Here is a 20,463-nt window from a genome sequence, read left to right on the forward strand (position 1 = left end):
TGCTACAGCCAGGCTGCGCACATCAGCAGCTCGAACTGGAGCTGGGGGTGGCGGGAGGTGGGTGCCAAGACGGGGACATGCATCATGATGATGCCAAACCAACAAGCTGAAAATGACAAAAAAAAAAAAAAAAAAAAAAAAAAAAAAAAAAAAAAAAAGCACTAACCCAGCAACAACAGCTCAATCTCAGCTCTCGTTATTGGCCAAGTGAAGTCTGTGCGCTGAGCCCCGGTGCAGAGGTTAAACTCCACCCGACATCGCAGGGAGCTTTTCCTGAGCAGATAAACTGCTCCCATCGTGGCTCAGGGTTTGCTCTCAGCAGCATCTCATCTAGGGAGAAGCCCATGCTTTCTCCAACCTCTGAGGTTCATCAGGAGCTCTCAAAGTCAAGCGCCACCTTTTAAGAAATGCCAGCACATGATCAGAGAGCAAAATGGCAAGGCAGCTTCCAGAGATGCTCCTAAAATAGCTCCTCTCTGAAACACTATGGGCACACCTGGCACAATTAGCAAAAATGTATCTACATATGTATAGACCAATAATTGGATCATTGAATGCCCTGTCATCGTTTCAAGCCTCCCAGCACCCTAAGGAAAGGCAGAGAGTGCTGCCTCATCCTTTCAGCAGAGGAGAGTGCATGGTCATAAACTGGGAAATGTTTCCTGGCGCAGCAACGTAAACAGCCCCACACTGAACCGCTAATGAAGACCCTGGCATGGGGCAAAGCCTCAGCACAGACAGAGGGCCACTCCTACTGAGAAGTTTGGATTAAATAATCCTATTTTTGAGGTTAAAAGGGACCTGGAGGAGTGTGGATGATCCAGCCCTCTGCTAAAGAGCAGATACAAGCATCTTATCCCTAGTATGTTTAATTTAATAGTGCAAAACGCCAGCAGAGAGACTTTATAATACAGTCCCATGCTGACCATGCTTTGAGATGAGAGATGCCACCATCTCTTTGTGCTTAGCACAGCAAATTAGTAGAGCACGTTGGCACAAGAGGTTTCCTAATGGCATGCCACCTCACTACACAACCTGTCAAGCCAATGCAGGCTTAAGCAGTGGATCTTAGTTGGCAATAGTGGGGGAAGTGAATACTCAGCTGTGATAAATATTTAACGTGCTTTTAGTCCTGAAGAAGTGTAGCACTGAGGCCATCATCCTGTAAGTGAAAACCGAGGCTGATTAATGGGGGAAGGTACTCCCATTTATGGGAGGTTAGGATCAATCCCAATTCTCAGCTATTTGTTGAATCTTTAATGCTCTTTTTCGATAGCAGAGTTCCTTGGTGAAGGGCAGCATCCTAATAAGGCTGCTTTAACAGCAGGGATGTTAAGGGGGCATAAATAAAAGACCCCCGTAAAAAATAAACAGAGAGGTAAAAAAGGAAGGTTTCATATGGTCACTGCTGTTGGGGGGCTTGGAAAAAAAGCAGTTTTCAAGTCCCCACTCTTCTTTGGAGGCTGGATTTACTTCTTTTAGAGTTTTCCCTGTCATCTCAGAACTGAGCCCAGGGTTAACCCTCAGGCCAAAGACAAGAAGTTGCTCTGGGAAGGAGGGAGCATCAGTGGCAGCACAAAATTCAGTGTCTGAGCTTTGCACATCCTTCATTCCATGCTAGAAAGGTCTCCACCTTCTTCCACACCTCAGCCCTCTTCTCAGACCCACAGTTTCACCACCTCATGGTCTAATTCTTCCTCTTCTGAGCAAGGTACCCTCTTACCACCTTCCATCTCACCAGCCAAGATTAATCTCCTGCCTCCCCTTCTGATGATATCAGCATCAACCACTCCCCTCCTATGCTCTCAAACACTCCACTTCTCCTTTCTCCAGAGTGAGTACCCAGGGTGAGCAGGCAGTTTGCATTTATGAGGCATTTGCCATCTCCCATCAAGAAGAGCATCCCTCTTTGTCCCTTTTGGGTCTTCCACCACATCACCTTCGTGCACCCCTCTACTCCCATGCTTGCTTCCCCCAGTAAATCCCCTTCTGATTTTCTCCCGACCATCCAGTAGGACCAGCCTCACCTCCTGCAAGCAGAGCTCTCCCTGCACATCTCTGCTTGCTAGCCATCCCTCCCTTGCTGGCAAGCAGCACGGAAGCAAGACCACAGACATCAGCCTTGTAATGAAGATGAAGAGCCACACAGCCTTGCCGGCCCTCTCCATCTGCCCTCACCTTTCCGGTTGCATTACACCTTATGCTGTTTCTTGTCTGAAACTAAATATCAGCTCCTTCCTGGCTGTGCTGTTACTCTCACCCCAGCCTTGTGCCAGGGAGGTTACGGCATGAAAGGGAGGGGATGAAAAGTGAGACAGGAAAGGGGACAGCAAGGGACAGTGGGGGAGAGAGTACAGCAGAGGGTAAATACAAAGATGCCAGAGCCAAGTGTAGGATCCCAAGTGTGACAGGCACTGGTGTATCCCTGATGAACCACTCTGGCTCCATCAAGGCATCAGATAGAACAGATCTGGTAGTCTGAGCTGAGAAAGGGTGCTGGCTTCTGCCCAGAGTGACAACAGGATGAGAAGACAATGTCACCCCCAGGCAGGAGATAAGAACCTCTGGCTCCTCAAGCGCTCCCTCCTCCTCCACACTGCAAGGGGACCAACATTTAAAATCCCTTCTGTCCCTCCAGCTGCCCTGCATCTACTGTGGTGGAACAAAAATGAGGTCCCTTCATCAATGAGACTGGCCCAAAAGCAGGCAGCATGGCCAGACAATTTTCCTCAAGAGCTTCAAGCACTGAAAGAGTGAGGGAGAGGGCTGCACCCTCTCAGGGCTGTGCACACACATGCTACACACACAAGGGATGTGCACATCCCCTTCTGCTTCCACCGCGGACCACTCCTCACTAACCAGGATCATTCAGCATCTCTCCCCCCAGCTCCCTTCTCCACTGTAATTGTCTTTTCCGATCCACCACTGTAAACAGGAATTATGAAAAAAGATAAAGAGATTAAGCCTCTGCTGCAGATTAACCTGCCATTGTCCTCAGTGACAACAGGTGCCAGACATCTGCCTGTGCCCTGTGAGGATCCTCAAACATGCTTCCCTGGGTTGCCATAAGACTTTCAGGGAGATAGTATGAGACGTCCTCCTCCACCCAACCTTAGCAAGCTTTACCAAGCTTTCCTTGTGCTCCTGGCAAAAAAAACCAAGGAAGCGGAACTATTGCACTGTGTGTCCCTGCAAGGCACGAGAGACAGAAGCTGGGATGCAACCTGCTGGCATTACAGGAAAAAAATAGCATCAGAGAACCAAGCCAGGCCCCCAGGTGAACAGCTTTATACCTGATGCCCCCGTGGGACCCTGCACACCCACCCTCTACCAAGCGGCACAGATTCACTGCGTGGCAATGCCAACAGAGGAAGGATGCTCTCATCCCAGGGAAGGCACAACCAAGCCCTAGTCTGCAGCCAAACTGCCCAGGTGCCCTGGCTTCTCGCCCTAAACCAGGATACCCTTTGGCTGAGCCACATGCTTGGGAAGATGATGCCTGTGCAAATGTTAGAGACAGGGCTGCTTTTGTTTACAGGCTGCTGGCAATGGCGCTGCGCACCCCACATCCTCCCCCGGCCAGGAGCGAGCTCCAAGAAAGGAAATTACACAAGCCAGAAGGTTTGATGGAATGAACCCATTGGGCGGCTTGAAGATAGCTATTAATGGAGAGCTTTCTCTAATTGCTTTTGTATAATCTGGGGCTGCTAGGCGGAACTGGGTAATAAATGAAATCCAATTACATTTTCTCTCAGTATTTATTTTATTAAGTAGAATTCATCAGCTGATGAAGGGCCCCTCGAGGTAATGGCTCATGACCTAGTGGAAGGCACTTTTTTTATTATTATTATTTTCCCCACTTGGGGAAGCAGATAATTCCATTTCCCAGTAAATGCAGAGTGTCCCCCCTGCACTGTGGGAAGCACAACAGGTCCCAGGGCAGCACAGATCCCACACCGTCCTCCTGAGTGGGATCCCTGCTCTGACTGCTGGAGTCCCATTGAGCACAACAGGTGATTAAAGCCCAGCTTCAGCTTGCCAACCAGAATGGAGATGGATTTACACTGCACAGCATGCAGAGCAGGGACAGAGACCAGTCCCACTGGGAATGCAGCAAGAAGCCATGTCAGTCCACGTCTGTTCCCCTAGAGGCTGCACTCTGGTGCCAGTGTCATTTTCCTAGGATGAGTCTCCTATGCAGGGCTCACCGTGTGGGCTCAGTTTGGGCCCAGAACCACAACTGAGCAGCCTCAGTGAAAACACAGTGAACAGCAGCAGCCCAAATCCATCACATCCAGCCCCACACTCCAGCACATCCATGGAGCCTTGAAAGCTCTGCAACACAGCACCTCAACCACCCCCTACTGCTGTTTAAACCCAGTTACTGGTGGTGTAGACACAGTTGCTGCCATGAAGGCTGCCCATCAAGGTCACCAAAAGCACTGGTCCCACACAGAGATGCCTAGCCAAGCCTTGTGCCAGCGTTAGCATGCTGGCATCAGCAGACAAAGCATGTCAGGGATTTCTGGTGCTGGCAGCATTGCAGGGCACTCCATCTACCAAGCAGGGTTTGCTGGAAGCTGTAGCTCTGCAGAAGAACAGAACCCAGGCCCTGGCACGGTGCCTTTTCTGTGGTATGAGAGGCAGCAAAACCCAGTGTGGGTCAGGAGAGGTTGCTCCAAATGTATCCTTACAAGTTCTAGCCAGCATCCATCCCTGTGGAGTAGGATGGCATAAGACCCTTCCTCCTCCTGCCTTCACACCAAAAAGTATCAAGAGGGCTGGGGTGGGCCATTTAAGCGTGGGGTCTGGTGCAGCACTGCTGCTCTTTTGCTGGAGCCCACAGCAAGGATTCCTCCAGCAGGGGCAGGCAGGATTCCTCGGGGATCTTGCAATCAGCTGCTGGGCTTTTCACCATCCCTCTTCCTATCCAGTTATTGACTGACGTTCACCCCTGGCTCCCAAACCCAGCGCCGACAGCCACAGCTCGCCCGGCTTTCACTGCCATCTTGTCATACAAACAATTTATCACCTGCCAGTGAGTGCTGTTACAGGCGACAGACTCCAGTGTCCATTAATTAACAGGAAATACTGAGAGAGGCATACACACATGCACAAATCTGTCTGAGAGGTTTCCTACAGCATCCACTGCGGATGCACCCATGTGCTGCCACGGTAAGCACAGGCTCCGGGAGCCACAGCAGATGTAGCCAGCAGCAGCCAGCCTCAAAACAAAGAAAAAGCAACATTATGACAAAGAAAACAAGCTATGGAGGTGACTGAGTAGCATGGTTTTATTCCTGAATAGTAAGAGGCTGCTCATCCTAAGGAATCTAAGTAAAGGTGGCGATTCAAGAGCAGAGGAGCAAGCAAGCCACACCCCAGCTGCTGAGAGTCTGGGGTGAAGGTGACACCACAGACACCTCCAAAGGGCTTGCACAGTCTTGTGCAGCAGGAACAGCTAATGCTTTGCCTAGCCTTGCACTAGGGCTGAAGTGTTCTTGGCTGCTGTACCCCGCTTCCAAACCTTCCAAGGCTCCATCAAGGCAGGATAAGCCCTGTCCCCCATCAGGGCAGCAATTCCAGCAGCCTTACACATCCCAGACCACAGCTCAGCAGCAGTGAATGAATGCCTGCCAGAGCCTGAGCCCTCATGCTGTTGGGCCAACTAAAAATAAATGAGGTGTGGGTTCACAGAGAGTCAGCATCAGGTTTTAGAAGTGCTGTGTGTCGCTGGTTTTGCTGCAGAAGCCAGGAACAGAGGATAAGGAAAAAGGGCTTCAGAGGGCAAGGAAAAAGTGTTTTAGAGGAATCTTCTGAAACTTGTCTGGCTTTTTCATTTGGGAAGAAAACCTAAAACCAGTTGGAAAGGAGATCTAAACATCATGTCAGAATCCAGCTCTTCATCTTTTTCGCAAGTGGGCTTTCACTTTCTTCTGTGAGGCTATTTGGCAAGCACAACACAGAAACACAAGCTATTTGCGTTGATCCAAAACTATTTTTCACCAAATAAGCCATTCATCTAAAATCTTTCTGCCCAGCTCTGCTGCAGGAGAAGCTATCTGCTCATGGCAGACCACGATTTATGCTTAAATGAGCATTTGTGACTAACAGACAGGCTAGATTCATAGTAAAATGCATCATCAATAAATCAGTCAATCACTTCTGCCCTCAGCTCAAGGCTGAAGTCTGGAGTAACTACTCAGCACTTTGTCAACCTTTACTCCAGCAAAGTCTGGGTAAGAGACCTCAGAATTTAGCCTATTGATTGCTTACCATTGTTTGTGATGCCCTGCATGCTTCAGACAGGCTCCCTTCAAGCAAGATTAAATACCTGGCTTATGGCATTGGGATTCAGTGGAAATTATCTTTTACAAGCATGGGAACAGACAAGTCAAATTGCCCTGTGCAATGGTCCAGGTGGTGCAGAGGTGTCCCCGAATCCCCTCTGTGCTGCCAGCAAGGGGGAACATGTCAGTGCTGACTGTCCCTGGGGCTGGCATGGTGAGCCCCACGGCTGTAGCACATTTCTGCAAGCTAAATGCAATTTTGGCTGTGGCTCCAGAGCCTTTGAGGTTCTCAGCTCTGCCAGGAGTGTTTTGTTGCAAGAATAATAGAGTGACAGCTCCCCGGCAGCTTTGAGTAGCATCCCCTGCTCAAAGGCACCCTTAATACCTCTGCCAAACTCCAGCCTGTCAGTTTTCACGTTTGTTTGAAGTCAAGCTGATCTAACTTGGGTGAGTGGATGCAGACAGAGTCGCTCAACCAAAGCCAAAGAATGTCTTGGACACTCCTCTGCCCAAGGCCTGGTACTTGTCCTCCACACACCATCAAGGATATTGAATGTATTAATACAGATGGAGGTAAGTGACCACGCTGCCCCCCAAAAAGGGCAAGATTGGGATACTTGTACCCTCCACAACCATAAAGTAAGAAAATATAGCGATCATTTCCACAGCAAAACACCTCTTAATAACCTTCTGAATGCCATCACCTCCTAGGAATCCCCACATCTCCCTGCAGACACCACCCAGAAGACAGGGGAAAAAACCAACAACTACAAACCTGCCATTTCTACAGGAAAAAAAAAAAGCTGAGAAAAAAGAATAAAGAAAAAAATGAAACAGCCTGCAGAAGGGAAGGACCTGGAAATTTAAGGAGAGGGGGGAGAAAAAGAAAGTTAAAAACAAAGGATTTACTGAATCCCAACACAGACCACCAGCTGCTCTCCCATCCCCATGTCATGCCCATGTACCAGAGATGGCATACTGATTCCCAGGTTTCCCCCATACATCCCACTGTAAGGCAAACTGATTTCTGATGCTTGTCCCGCCTTCTTTTATTTCTGCCAGACCTCCCCCTCTCCTCTGGGTACTTTTCCTGCTGCCATTTGTTCCTGTCCTTTACAGCTCTGCCTGCTGTCACTCGCATAACCTTGCCTGTTTGGTAATTTGTGGCAATAAAGTGTCACTGTGGGGAAAAAATACAGCGTCGCAGCAGCATATAAATCTCTGATCCATAAATTGTGCTGCTCCCCACCTGCATGCCCCTCCTTTTAGATATAAAGTGCAATGATTTGGGGCAAGAGAAAGAAAAAAAGAGCCAGTAATATGTGATCTTAGTGAAGGGCAGCACTGAGGTGTCCTCATCGGGGGCTGTAATGAGTGCTGAGGGACTGGTGTGTGCTGTAAATTGCCCTGGAGACATGGGCCCCAGTCCAGGTTTGCTGGAGCTATCCAGAACTTAAAAAGAGTAATCTTAGAGGGGGAAATAATAAATTAGACATCGCTAAAGAGTGCAATCAGTGCTGCTGTCTAATTCCTCTTTGAACAACCTCACAACATTGGTGCTCACAACACTGGGAGTGCCATGGCCATGGAAGGGATGCAGGGATGTGCAGAGGAGCTCCTTGCTCCTCTTCCCACCTAGATGTGGGATCCTGCCCATCTCCATCACAGCTGAACAGCTCCTCCCATAGATCCCCACCTCCAGCCACTCTCCCTGGGCACTAAGGGGGACTACAAGGAGCTAGGTTTGCACTTTTCCCTTCCATCTGGTGCCACAGATGCCCACTGTACACACACATACGCCCTCCACAAGGCTGACAACAGTTCCCCACGCCTCAGAGCCAGGATTCAATGGGGTAGCTGCCACCCCAGGCAAATGCATCTCATGTTTGTGGCCCCATGGTTTCCAGCTTTACCGGGCAGAGTAGCAGGCATCCACCACCAAGGCCCTCCAGGAGCTATGAGACCCACAGCACCCATGGCACCCTCTGAAATGGCTTTAGAGGAGTCCAGCCCTTCTTGCTGGTGGTTATTTCTTTGAATTGGAATACACAGCTTGCCTCCATCAGACCCCTCATCTACTGAATCATCAGCTTGGTCACACTGTAGATCAGCATCCTGGGCCAGCTGTAAAATGTCACCCCCAGCACTGCTGCAGCCACTCTCCCAACCATGGCTCCTGCTCCAGACCCAGCAGAATGTCCCACTCCTTCTCCCCTGGTTCTTGACACATTGGGGTGCCCTCCACCATCCATCACAGAACAGGAAGCAAGGAAGGCTTGCATTAAAGCTTTCTCCTGAAACTGACATCTCTCTTGACATCTACAGCTCACCTGAGCAGCTAAGCCAACGCTCCTGTGAATATAAACAAGCAGGAGGGAAAGTGCATTCACTAGACAGATAGCTTGGGGAAGTATCATCACCCACTGAAAGCCCATATGTGGTTTTGTAACAAAGGTATTTGCTTCCTGTCTTGCCCACTCATCAGAGGAATATACGAGCAGGGCTGAGCAGCACCCTGGAGACAGAATAAAACCAAACAGTGCTCGGAGGGCTCTGCAGGAGCCGTGCAGGAGAACACATTATGGACACCCTGGGGAAGAGAAATCTCCTTTGTCCCAGCCTTGGGAATGGCCCACAGCCAGGATCCATCATGCACCTATCCTGCACCTGATCAAGATTAAATAAGTGTTAATAAGTGTTAAATAAATGAATGAAGTCAGGTCTTGTCCCCCAAGCCTGTCTATATACAACAGCTTCCCTCACGGAGCCACAATTCACTGAGGCCTAAAAAAGAGCACTTTCTGTGAAATTCTCCAGCTCATTGCTGTGGTTTGGTGTGGTATAAGAACACCTACTCTGTGCCAGCATGGTCCTGCCAGCTGCCTGCCCAGGCAGCAAAGGCATCAGCAGCAGGCTGGGCTGTGGGAGCACAGGCATAGCCAGCATGTCACACAGCACTTGAACCACATCAAGACATTGCCCATAGTTTTGGGAGCCCCAAGAGATGTCCCAGTCTTAATTAACCAAAGGAAATTCAGCCAGGTCCACTGAAATATCCAGGAAAGCTCTTGAGGACACCAAGACAGGCTCTTCACACCAACCCATAGCAAGGAGGTAAGTGACAATGGGCATATCTGAAACAGAAGGTTCCCACTGGATGCTAGGAGAGGATTTTCCCTCCTTTATCTAGGGTCAGAACCAAGAGAAAACCAGCAAAGCTCCTTAAACAACAACACTCAAGGCTAAGCAGAATGAAGCCTTTGCCCTTCTCCCATTGCCAAATTCACAACTACTGAGATAGAGCAACATATGGAAGGAAATTAAGGATAGCTCTGTGAAATGAGCACCAGCACTCCTTCACACCTGGAGCAGAGTCTGGATTGGCTAACCCATTTCACATCACCCTTTTTGCCATCACCTCAAAAATCAACCGCTCATGTAACATGTATGTGCACATACACTGCAAGACCTGAGACAACTTGGCCTGGGGAACCACTCCAAATGCAGCTTGCATGACTGATCCTGATTCAAATATCCCTGAAAGCTTTTCATAAAGAAGGAGAACTCATGAGTTACAGCATGTCAGCGGCTACACACCTTGGTGCTTGGGAGGCTTAGGGTGAACAGTAGGAAAAAATCTCTTTGCTGGGAGGGTGGCACAGCTGAGAGCCAGGTGCCCCAGGAGATGCTTAAGCCATGAGCCCTCAGCTCAACAGCCACACAGTTCAGATGTGACATCCTTGGCAGCTCTGCTCTGGAGCTCCAAAGTCTTTGTGGGTCTATGAGACGCAAGAACAAGATGAGGGACTATGGATCTTGGTCACTAACTCCAAGAAAAGACCTCTAAGCCACTTCATCTTTACTATCTAAACATCAGGTCCCTTCTTGAAAGAAGGCAAAAGACCACCTAGAAGCTGTACTGCTTGGGGCTGTGCCTAGGGGGGACACACCTCAGCCACCTTCAGATCCAAGCACTCAAAAACTGCATAATCAAGTGACAGCAGCAAAGCTTTGGCAAGACATCTGTCCATCTATAAATAGAGCTTAACTGTGTGTCCTTATCACAGGGCTTTGATGTGTCTGGGGAGAATATTTTCTTCCCCTTCACCACCAAGTCCCAGGCAGCACAGATAATGGCTTGAATCGATCCAGCTCAAGTATTGCTAAACTTCCTACCACTGTGGCAGCATGCCAGCCTCAAATAGGACAAGAGAACATGTGTCTGTTCAGAGCCAACCACAAGGAGCAGGCAGAAAATTGCTTTAGGCTTAAAAAAAAAATAAAAAAGGTGCTTTTTGCAGATTTGTAGATCAATCTACAATGTATTTTAGAGGTTTAAGAAAGTCAATATAAACAAGATATATCATAGCTGCACAAGAAGCTGAGAAGTTGTATTTCTATTTATGCTGCTACTGGCATTCCAGCTGCTGGCTCTATGTCCTGCTGCAGTCCTACACCACTACTTCTCCAGCAGGGAAGTTGAGGGAAGGGGCTCCTTCTGCTGCTGCAGTTCATCCCCCCATTGGTTTTAGCAGGACAGCTCAGCCCTGGGGCTCTGATATACCTGAAGTGTGTCACCACTGTCACCATGTGCCCTGCTTGCAGCAGGAGGGCAGCAGGAGGACACAGGGACCAGTGGCAGTGCCCAGGCTGACCTCCCACAAAGGGCAGCTTGTCTCCTCCTCTGTCCCCACGGGCTCAGCACACAAATTGGCTCAGCTCCCTGGGGATTCTCTGGGCAGTGCTGAGACAATCCCTTGGCATTCGTTTCTCAAGCTGATGCTGCTGCAGAGCTGCAGTGGCCTGACCTCCACAAACTATCTGGATTGGCTAACCTATTGGCTAACACATCCCCAGGGATGTGACAATTTGGTTCCCTCCCACAGACATGTCTGCCACGTGCCCACCATTCCTCTTGAACCATCCTGGCATGAGTTGGAGAGACCTTACAGAGATGGCTCTGCCACCCCTCTGCCCCCTTCAGCTCCACTGCAGGGCACTATAAAGCATATTCAGAATTTTTCTCCCCCTTTGTTATTATAGTGAGTCACAGAACAGGCCTTATCAAACCAGACCTAAACCATGCCTGTCTCTCCCCAGATCCAACGTAATATGTCAGCCATTAAACATGCAATTTACAAATCCATGAGAGGCTCTCATCCTCTCATGGGCAGGAGTGCTCACATCCCTGTGGTGGAGCCTGTCCCAATGAGCCACCAGGAAGTGGATCCCACTGGAACTCACTACACCCATTCCCAAGTCTCCATAAAGCACAAAACCCCATTTCCTGGCTTCCACCCTCTGCCTCAGAGGGTGAGGAATAAAGTGTGCCTCTGGATGGGAAAGAGTTGGCTGTACACCCTTGGTCATCAGGAGGAAGTGCCTGGGCTGTGGGATGCCCAGCTCCAGACATCCTTCTGCCCCAGAGCCCATCCAGGCATGGGAAAACAGGTCAGCCTGCAACAGAGGAAGCAGAAACCAGCTTCCTACCCTTCCTACACAACTAAAACTTGTGCAAATGCCTGCCACACATCCCACCAAACCCCTCGGGAGCAAACCTGGGAGAGGCAGCCAGGGATGCAGGGCAGGGATCGGCTGCTGACGCAGCAAAGCTGGCAGGAGCACCAGCCTGCTGGTGCTTCTCCAACCCCCTTCCCAGCTCTCTGCCAGGCCCAAGCTCCTCTAGCAGCACATCATCTGGGCTGGGCTCTTACTCATCTGCTGCCATGCACAAGCAGGCGTCAGGGGACGTATCACTGCTCGAATCTGAGGAAGAAACAAGCAGCATTAACTGGTAGCACGTGTGCATGGAGACCCCTCAAACTCTTTTTTCCCTTGCTCCCATCTGCTCTGCTCTGGGCCACTAAATCCAATTCAGCAGTGCTCGGAGCTTGTACCAAAGCTGCGACACATTTGTCAGATCCCTGACTAGACCCATGGCTAATTTTACAACGCTAATTTATCTCACCATATTATATCGCTTTCATTTCATCCCCCCAGGATCCCATTACTGCCAGTGTACCTTGTAGCCAGCATGTAACAGTAATTGGTATTATTAGCGACGTACCCTGCTCGAGCTGCTCTATTTGCAGAGCTGCAAGGAGTCCCGTGGGTGGGCTGATCCACCTCGAGGATGGGGAGGGAAGGAGTCCTTGTTCCATGCTCTCCATGGATGCCACCAAGGAGCAACGCCAAGGGCAGTTTGCTGCTGCAGAGCACCTCTGCATGCCCAGACCCCAGCCCACTCCCCACTGTGGCTACATCAGGTGCTGCCCGCCCCTGGGATCCTTAGTCTTGACCTTTTAACTCCAGGGCAAACAATCAAGCGTGCACACAGAGAGCATTTCTGTCCTCGCTTGTGGCTCAAAGGATAAAGGACTCGCTTATCCAGGGTTAAAGGGGCTTCAAAACAACTCTGGGAAGCATGATGCAGAGGTAGAGGGCAGGGAAGGGGCACAGGGAAAATTCATTATTCGTGCTATTCTGGTCAACAGTTTCTCCTCTTTGGTGTAAGCTACTACTTTCTAGGACCAACATAATTAAAGCCATGCAGTTTTAGCCAAGTGAGAGGCTGTGCTAGTCAAACGGTGACAATTCCCACTTAAGACGTCCTTGTCTGGCATTTAGAGACTTGTTAAATTTTAATTCATCATTTTCCTATCTCAGGCACAGCACCAGCAAGCACCAGCAAGCTCTGCAGGGTCTGCATCCCCGGGTGGGGCGGCTCCATCTCCAGGCTCCTTCCCTGCTCCACCATGGCTCAAAGAACATGATCCCAAACCCCTCCTCAAACAGCAGTGTGTTACCACAGCCCCATACTGAGTACACACGTAACAGGCCTCAGAGGTGGGGCAGCCTCTAGCCCATGGCTGCTGGTGGTGATGGTCTCCTAAGGGGATGCTTTCCTTTCCAAGCAAAGCCCATCCACCTCATCCCTGATGCTGCAGCCTGCCAGGGCAGGAAAGAAAAAAACAAAAACCACCCAGCAGACATGAGAGCTTCAAGCTGTGCTTGCCTGCAGGAGGTGGCACCTCACCTTCCACCACGTAGCTGGGCTGGGTGACACTTACCTGCTCCAGAGTGGTTCAGCCACAGCACGGGACCTCTGCCACTGTGGTTGGACTGTGCACCTCTGAGCTGCCCAAGGGCTTTCAAGTGGGAGAGCTCTTTTTGGAGAAGTTGTCCATTGGCAGACCATAACATGGGATTTTCCAGGCTGTTCATCCTTACTTGCCCTTCCATGTCCTAAATAATCACTCTCAGCATCTGCCCTCTTTGCACAGCAGCTAAAAGGCTGCTCACACACCAGAGCCAGGAGCAGCCTTTTGCCACACTTTAATAAACACCACCATCCTCACCAGAAGACACGTGTCCTGCACTCCTACAAAGCACACTAACTCAGGATAAGCTGGGTGAGCAAGGTTTTTAACCCACCTCTTACCTCTCCACCAGTCTAGAGTCCTTGGGGTGTCCCCAACTTCTCATAAACGCCTGGGCGATTCTTCTGGCTGCTCGTCCAACCCTCGCTGCTCAGATCTGGGATTTTCTTCAACAAAACAGAAGAGACATCCTGTCAGGTTACCAGGTGAAACTCTGCCATTGCTTCAGGTTCAGCAAAGAACCAAGGAGGGGGGCATCTGTTTCCCAGCCCTGACAGCTGGGGGTAACCGGTGCAAACACAAAAATGGTTAGAATGAGAGCCGAGCCCTCCCACAAGAGCGTCACAGTCCAGCCCCAAAGCACGTATTTGCTTAATTATTTCGATTCAGAGACATGAAATGGGAGAGGGGAAAAAAGACCCCTGCAGCGTGGGGCATCTCTGATCTTCTTTAAAGACAGACAGCAATGCTCCCCAGACAGAGCAGCACAGCACAGCAGCACCACACTGCCAGCCCAGTACCAAGCCATTCGCCCATGAGGTCCTCTGCTGCCTGAGCCCTAATCCTGAAAAACCCCACATACATGTTAAACAGTGCAGGGAGAGGCTAGTCCCACTGAACCCAGGAGTGTGGAGAGGAAAACATGCCTGTATGGCTTTGCAGCACAGACACCAAGGACTGGAAACGGGAGGAGGACTTTCTGTGCTAGGTCTGACACGCTGTCTGGTGAGATGGAGTCAGAGGCACTGGTGTAACCAGTGGTGCCCTCCCTTACAGCAGGAAATACGCTTTTTGTGTTACACAAACAAATTATCAGTTGAGATCTGTACTCATTATCCAGCTCTTGTGGCTGAGGTTGTGTTGCTCCCCCTACTTCTTTTTAAATGCTTTGAAGAGAAAAAAAAAAAAATCAAGTCTTGTGGCTCTGCATTATTAAAAATGAAAAATAGGAGCCAAAACCCACTGGCAAGAGAAAAGTCTGGGACTCACTCCTGCAGAGATTCTTTCCCAAGGGTGACAGTGACTCCAAGCCTGGAACACCACACGCTTTAATTAGCACCCAACCCTCAGCTGATGAGCTTTGCCAGAGTTCCTCCCAGGACCTCATGCAAAGCCTGGACAAGCCAATGGGAGGATGCTGCAGAAACCCAAACTACAACCCCCCCTCCACCTCCTGCCTGACTACAAAACCTAAATAAATAAATGACCACCCCCTGAAACTACACTGGGCTCCTGATGGTGAAACCCTCATTTGCAAAGTGCTTGGAAATAATTACAAAATTTTCCCAGAGTTTACAAGGAGGGGAGCTGACTGTTTGTCATGCCGGCAGCCATGGTGTGCCACAATTTATCACACTTGTCAGGTGTCAGCCACCAAGAAATTTAACTCCAGCTGCCCCAAGCTCAGCACCCACAATGCCCCATCATTCAAAACCTGCTCTGCCAGGCACCCCAGAGCTGAGGAGTGACTGGCAAGGAGGGGAGGGGGTGCTCCCCACCAAACCTCCTCTCACTTTGCAATGCAAATGTAACTCTTTGGTTATTTGGAAACATTTTTGTTTGGGGGTGTTGGTTTTTTTCCCTACCCACAGATGAAGCAGAACAGGAAAGGAGACCAGGCTACAGCAAGAGATGAGGCTCATTTATCATTACCTGCCAGAGACCCTCCTAGGCTCTAATTCCAGCTTGGCAGGGACCTGAGAAGAGAGACTGAGCTGAGCATGAGTACCCTCAGGGAGAGAGTGCATTATTGTGGGTGCAAAGTGCAAAATCCCAGTGCCTTTTCTGAGAGACATCTCTGGAACCTGTGGAAAGGACTGACATTCTCTGCCACCTCTGTGCCCTGCACTGAGCCAGATGAGCCAGCTCTGCCACAGGTCCAGCAGCCCAGCTTTCCACATGGAAATCAAGGCATGACTTGCTTTTGTAGGGGCTTCAAATTGAGGTCAAACTGGATTTTGGAGGAACTCAGCATGTCCAAAACAGGTCATCAGCTGAAGGACCTGACTTGGGGCACAGGTTACTGCTGAGCCAGAGGGAAGATCTGTGAGCTGTGCTTCCCCATAATAATGGGACAGCCTTGGTCACAGCTCAGGTGGGCTCACATAAGGAGCAAATATCATCATCCACAGAGCCGGGACAAGTCCTGGGTCAGGTTTCTGCAGGACGGCTTGCATCAGTGCTGAGCTCACCCTGCATCACCAGGACATCAGCAATGCCATGGTCATGGCACATCATCAGTGTGACACCTGTCTGGGCTGCCCCACAGAAATTCTCCTGCTTTGGCCATTTCTGTAGCAACAAGCTGACTTAAGAGAAACCTGCCTGCAAAAGCACTAACTTTTTAAACAGGTCCTTGCAAAATGCTGGAGGAAGCTCAGCACTCATGGCATGCTGCATGTCCCACATGATGCATCCACATGGCACAGCAAGGGCTAATGGATAACTGAACCACTTGTTTAATGGAAAAAAAAAATGAAAATCCAAACACACATCATTTGCCAAAAATCTTTCTCTCCACCACAAGCTGGTCAGGGATCCACGAATTTTACTTGCACCAGCAGAAGGGGCCCAACATTTCCCAGCAGTGAGGCATCCCTGCAGGAGCTGGGGGCGCAGGTTTTGCAGAGCAGCTCCTGCTGCGGGGATCTCCCCGCACACGCCGTGGGTGACACACCCACACAGCCCGCGATTCACAGCCTCGCCACTTGGCGCGGGGAAGGCTGATTTCTGTGCCGCCAGCAACAAGCAGAACCCTGATGCCTGGCTCAAAACCTTCCCCAAAACTGTCAGGCTCAGTCTCACAGCGCAAAGATACTGGAATTTCTTCAGCACAACTGCAAGAATTTTTCTGCTTCTTTTTTTTTTAAATTTTATTTTTAACTGTGGATAAACTAATGCCTTTTTTCCCCCCAACCCTGTTCTGAGAGCAGCTTAAAACTCTCTTTGCTAAAATTTTCCAAAAAAATTCAGCCGGAGGCAGAGACATGTGAAGTTTCAGTCCAAATGGTTAAAGGCTGGCGTAGTTTCAAGCAACTGAAGACAGGGGTTTATAATCAGAAGTGTCAGGCAGCCTTAATTATATTATTTCCTGAAGGAAATAGTTTTCCCTGCTGAAGTCCAGGAGTTATTAAAAAAAGTTGACCTCACTGGAACCAATCAAGATGGAGACAAGAAGCCTGTGATGGATTCTTAAGGCAGGCGTGTTCATGCATCTGTATTTTCAGGGGTCCAGGATTTTAGGACAGGTATTCCCAGACAAGCCTGGCTTTGCAACAGCTGAGAGCCAAAACCCAGGATGCAGAGCCCCCTCCCATCCATCCTTGTGGGTGCCCTGGGCAGGGGCACGTGGGAGCCCCATGCATGCAGGGAGGGTGCTTGCCTGTGCCCAGATCGATTGCCTCACCAAGGCGAGCGAGGAAAAACAGCCGGATGCTTTGTAGCTGTCAGGAGCACACAGGCTTTTTGTCCGTGTCTTCCTCTGTGCCCATAAATAAAACTGACAGCAACTTTATTTAGGACTTCTTCCAGTTAAGAGGGGATGGAAGAAAAGTGAAAAATTAAATCGTAGCTCAGCAGAGGCAGAGGGGGAAGGTCCTGGAGGCACAGCTCAGGCTGTGCCACTGCTGCAGCAGCCTGGGGTGGTGGCAGCCCTCACTCTCCAAAATCAGCACCTCCACATCTCTATCAGCACACCCCTCTCCCCTGCCCTCCCCGGCACAGAAATCTCAATCCAAATCCCACACTGCAGCCTCTGCCTTCTGCTGCCCATCCACTCCCCAGTGCAAGCTGAGAGGTTCAAGAATCTGGAGTGAGTTGAGGTGGAATAACCATGTCTCCTTACATCCTAAAAGAGACTGAGGCAACCCCCAAATAATCCAGAGGAGAAAGTCACTTCTTCCCTGCTCATGGGTAAAGGTTGTACTTGTAGCACCAACAGCTGCCCTAAAAAGCAGCTCAGCCCTGTGCAGCTCACCAGAATGGTTGAGTGGGGAGTGCAGCATCTCCATCAGATGCTGCACTTCACTCCATCAGATCTCCATCCACTACCACAGAATGTCCTGTCTGTTTGCTATCACCTCCAAGGAGTATTTTGCAACTGAGGAACGACCCCTCTTTCTATAAAAAGCACAAGAAGAGACTCAAAGAGCAGGAGAGGAGGGAAGGCTGCTCTGCAAGACAGCTGAGCAACCTGCAGACCCAGCCCCCAGCATGAGGGAGCCCAGCCAGGGTTTGACCATCCCAGTCTGGTCCCCCCCAGCTCCCTGCAGCCTCTCCCAGCAGCACAGCACCTCGTGTCTCACAACGGTATTGCAACACACTGATAACACAAGCTTTGTTTCAACCTTCATCCTGCTCGCACCAGTGCTGAGCCTGAGCTATGCCACAAGCCAAGATCCAGTTCCACAGGGACTGTATGATTGTGCCAGTTCCCAGGTGCTTAGGGCCTTGACTGCAGCTCGTCTGGAGTCGTACCCTGCACTTGCGCACAAATGCAAAAACTCAGAGCAAGTGTGTAGGAAAAGAACCCCCTCCCATCCCAGGGACAAGCCCCCCCCCATGCAGAAAGGTTTAGGGTGGAAGTTGTGTGCAGGTCCCATGGGAGAGAGGCTGCCAGTGACCTCATGGGTTTCTTCCACTGCTGCCCTCTCCGCTGCCATGAGTCAGAGATTAATGACAGGCCATTTGTCAGCACTGGTGGCATCATTGCCAATCTCATTTCTGAGCAGACATCTGACCTTGCTTGCCTCCCCGAGACCCATGTTACCGCATGGCTCCAGCAGCCTCCTGACAGCTCCCAGGGGAAGCAACAGAAGGCAGGGAACGGGGCTGTGACAGCTTGATCCTGAGTCAGGATGCACAGACAAACAGCTCAGGATGAGCAGAGAGTGTTTGTCAGCCTGCCCCACTGCCCTACCCTCCTCTCAGCACCCGAGAAGGGGCTTCTCTTACCAAGCACTGGGCTAGGTTATGGAGAAAGGAGATCTGTGCCCAAAGATGGGGGCATAGGCAAAGCAAGCCTTGCCTGAAACTCTGGAAGGAAGACGAAAGAGGGTGTGGGGGACATATGATCTTTTCCCCAAGTCTGCAGTATCTCTGTCTCTGCCCACACTACCCAGCCAGCTGAAGGGATCCGTGTGCAGTTCCACCTGTGGCAACCAGACCTTCTCCACAGCCAGCTGTGGCCCAGACTGAATCTCAACCCATTCAGTGAGGAGACCAGGTAAAATCCAGACACAGATCCATCCTGCATTCCTCAGCAGGACTTGTACCCATGTCTTGAGCTTTAGATGACCTATGCCACAGGGTCCAGCACTCCTCTGCCCCAAACCAGGCCGTGTGGCCACCGCACAAGTCCACTGTGTGACTGTCACTTGGTCACCACACACAGTTCTGGTCCTCACAGAGAAGGAGTAGAGGCAAAAGGGAAGGGGAACAAAGCATCTTCTGCATCATGGCATTCCAAGCACGCCAAGGCTTTTCAGCCTGGGAAGAAGGAGGAGGCAGGGCTTACCAGCTACAGGACCTTGGGCTAGGCACACTGTATTGGCCAAACCATAATGTCCACGCTGCTCCCTATTAAACAACAGAAAACAAATTCTCAGAGGAGCAGAGAATATTCAAGAACAGGTCTTCTGACAAGTGCTGGTCCTGATGCAAGCTCTGCCTCCACGCAACCCTCAGCCTTAGACAGCCAGATGCATCCCCACCAGGAGGGATGAGACAACCACCAACACAGCTCCTCCTCTGTGCCAAGTCAAGCCAGTCCCAGCTCTCATGCTTCTCAGAAGGAGAACAAATTAAAATGATGTGGGACTGGGAAAAGACCCACTTGGTTAAGATGAAGAAATCAGTGCCATTAAACGTCATTAGAATAATATGCCCAGAAAGCTTCATAAAAGGAGATACCATATGATTGAATGCTCTCCAGACCCTCATTTTACACAGACCCAAAACATCAGCCCAGAGCCTCTTCTAACAGCCAAATCTCACAACAATCAGGTTTTAGGTTTTGTTTTGTGATGTGTTGTTTTTTTTTTCCTGAGGAGCTTTTGGGTCTGCAATTGAAACTACAATTCCTTTAGTTCCTGGAAGGGGGAGAAAATAAAAATCATTTTTCATTAAGCTGAAGCAAATGGCATTTTTGCTTGTCAAAAATATTTGACACAACTCTGACAGACTCGACCAGACATATAAATAAAAGATTTAAATCCTTCTGCTTCAGAGCTTAAGAAAAACCTGCTGTCAGTCCAGTGCTAGTACAAACTCTCTCCTACAGGTCACACTCCCTGGGGGTTGCCAGCACCACCCTGGCACTGATGCTGGGATAGAGGGCAGCTACCAGCCACACCAGCCTTTTCAGGCAAGTAAAACCCCACCAGTATCCCTCTGCTCTCTCTGAGACAGGATCAGCCTCCCTGGGCTCAAGCAGCACACAGCTGGCTCCAGCAGCAGGGAGGTGAGCAGCATCGATCCCTTCCCTCTCCTGCCACCATCTGTATCTGATGGCAGCATCGACCCAGCAGCACTGGATGCTGTATTTCCTCGGCCACCTGGGCTGTGCAGCAGCCGCCTTCCCCATCCGTCGTGTCAGCGAGGCGGCCACAGAGGCTGTGACAAGACACAGAGCAGTGTCGGAGCCCATTTCTAAATCCTTCTATCCTATTCAAGCCAGGGAGGCTTATGTGTATGGATTTATACTGTTTGCCCCAATATTTAGCTACTGAGCTGACTAATCTGTGTGCAAGAAAAACCACGGTGGCTCAGAGGCTGAGCAATCTACATCATTCATC

General features: G+C 50.2%; 1 protein-coding gene across 6 annotated transcripts in view; it reads right to left on the minus strand.

Annotated features, from left to right (window-relative positions):
* CNTFR (ciliary neurotrophic factor receptor) overlaps positions 1 to 20,463 on the minus strand; it is a 202,167-nt gene that overhangs the window by 134,923 nt on the left and 46,781 nt on the right. For 3 of the 6 annotated variants that reach the window (XM_077171558.1, XM_054652410.2, XM_077171557.1), the window contains one exon: positions 13,732 to 13,836. The exons of 1 other annotated variant lie outside the window; for it this stretch is intronic. The gene's annotated coding sequence lies outside the window, so the exon portion shown is untranslated. Of the gene's footprint in view, positions 1 to 13,724; positions 13,837 to 20,463 lie in introns of all 6 variants that reach the window. 2 more of the 6 variants (XM_077171556.1, XM_077171559.1) reach the window with 1 other exon arrangement.

Source organism: Agelaius phoeniceus, chromosome Z (assembly GCF_051311805.1).
Source record: "Agelaius phoeniceus isolate bAgePho1 chromosome Z, bAgePho1.hap1, whole genome shotgun sequence".
NCBI classification, from domain to species: Eukaryota; Metazoa; Chordata; class Aves; order Passeriformes; family Icteridae; genus Agelaius; species Agelaius phoeniceus.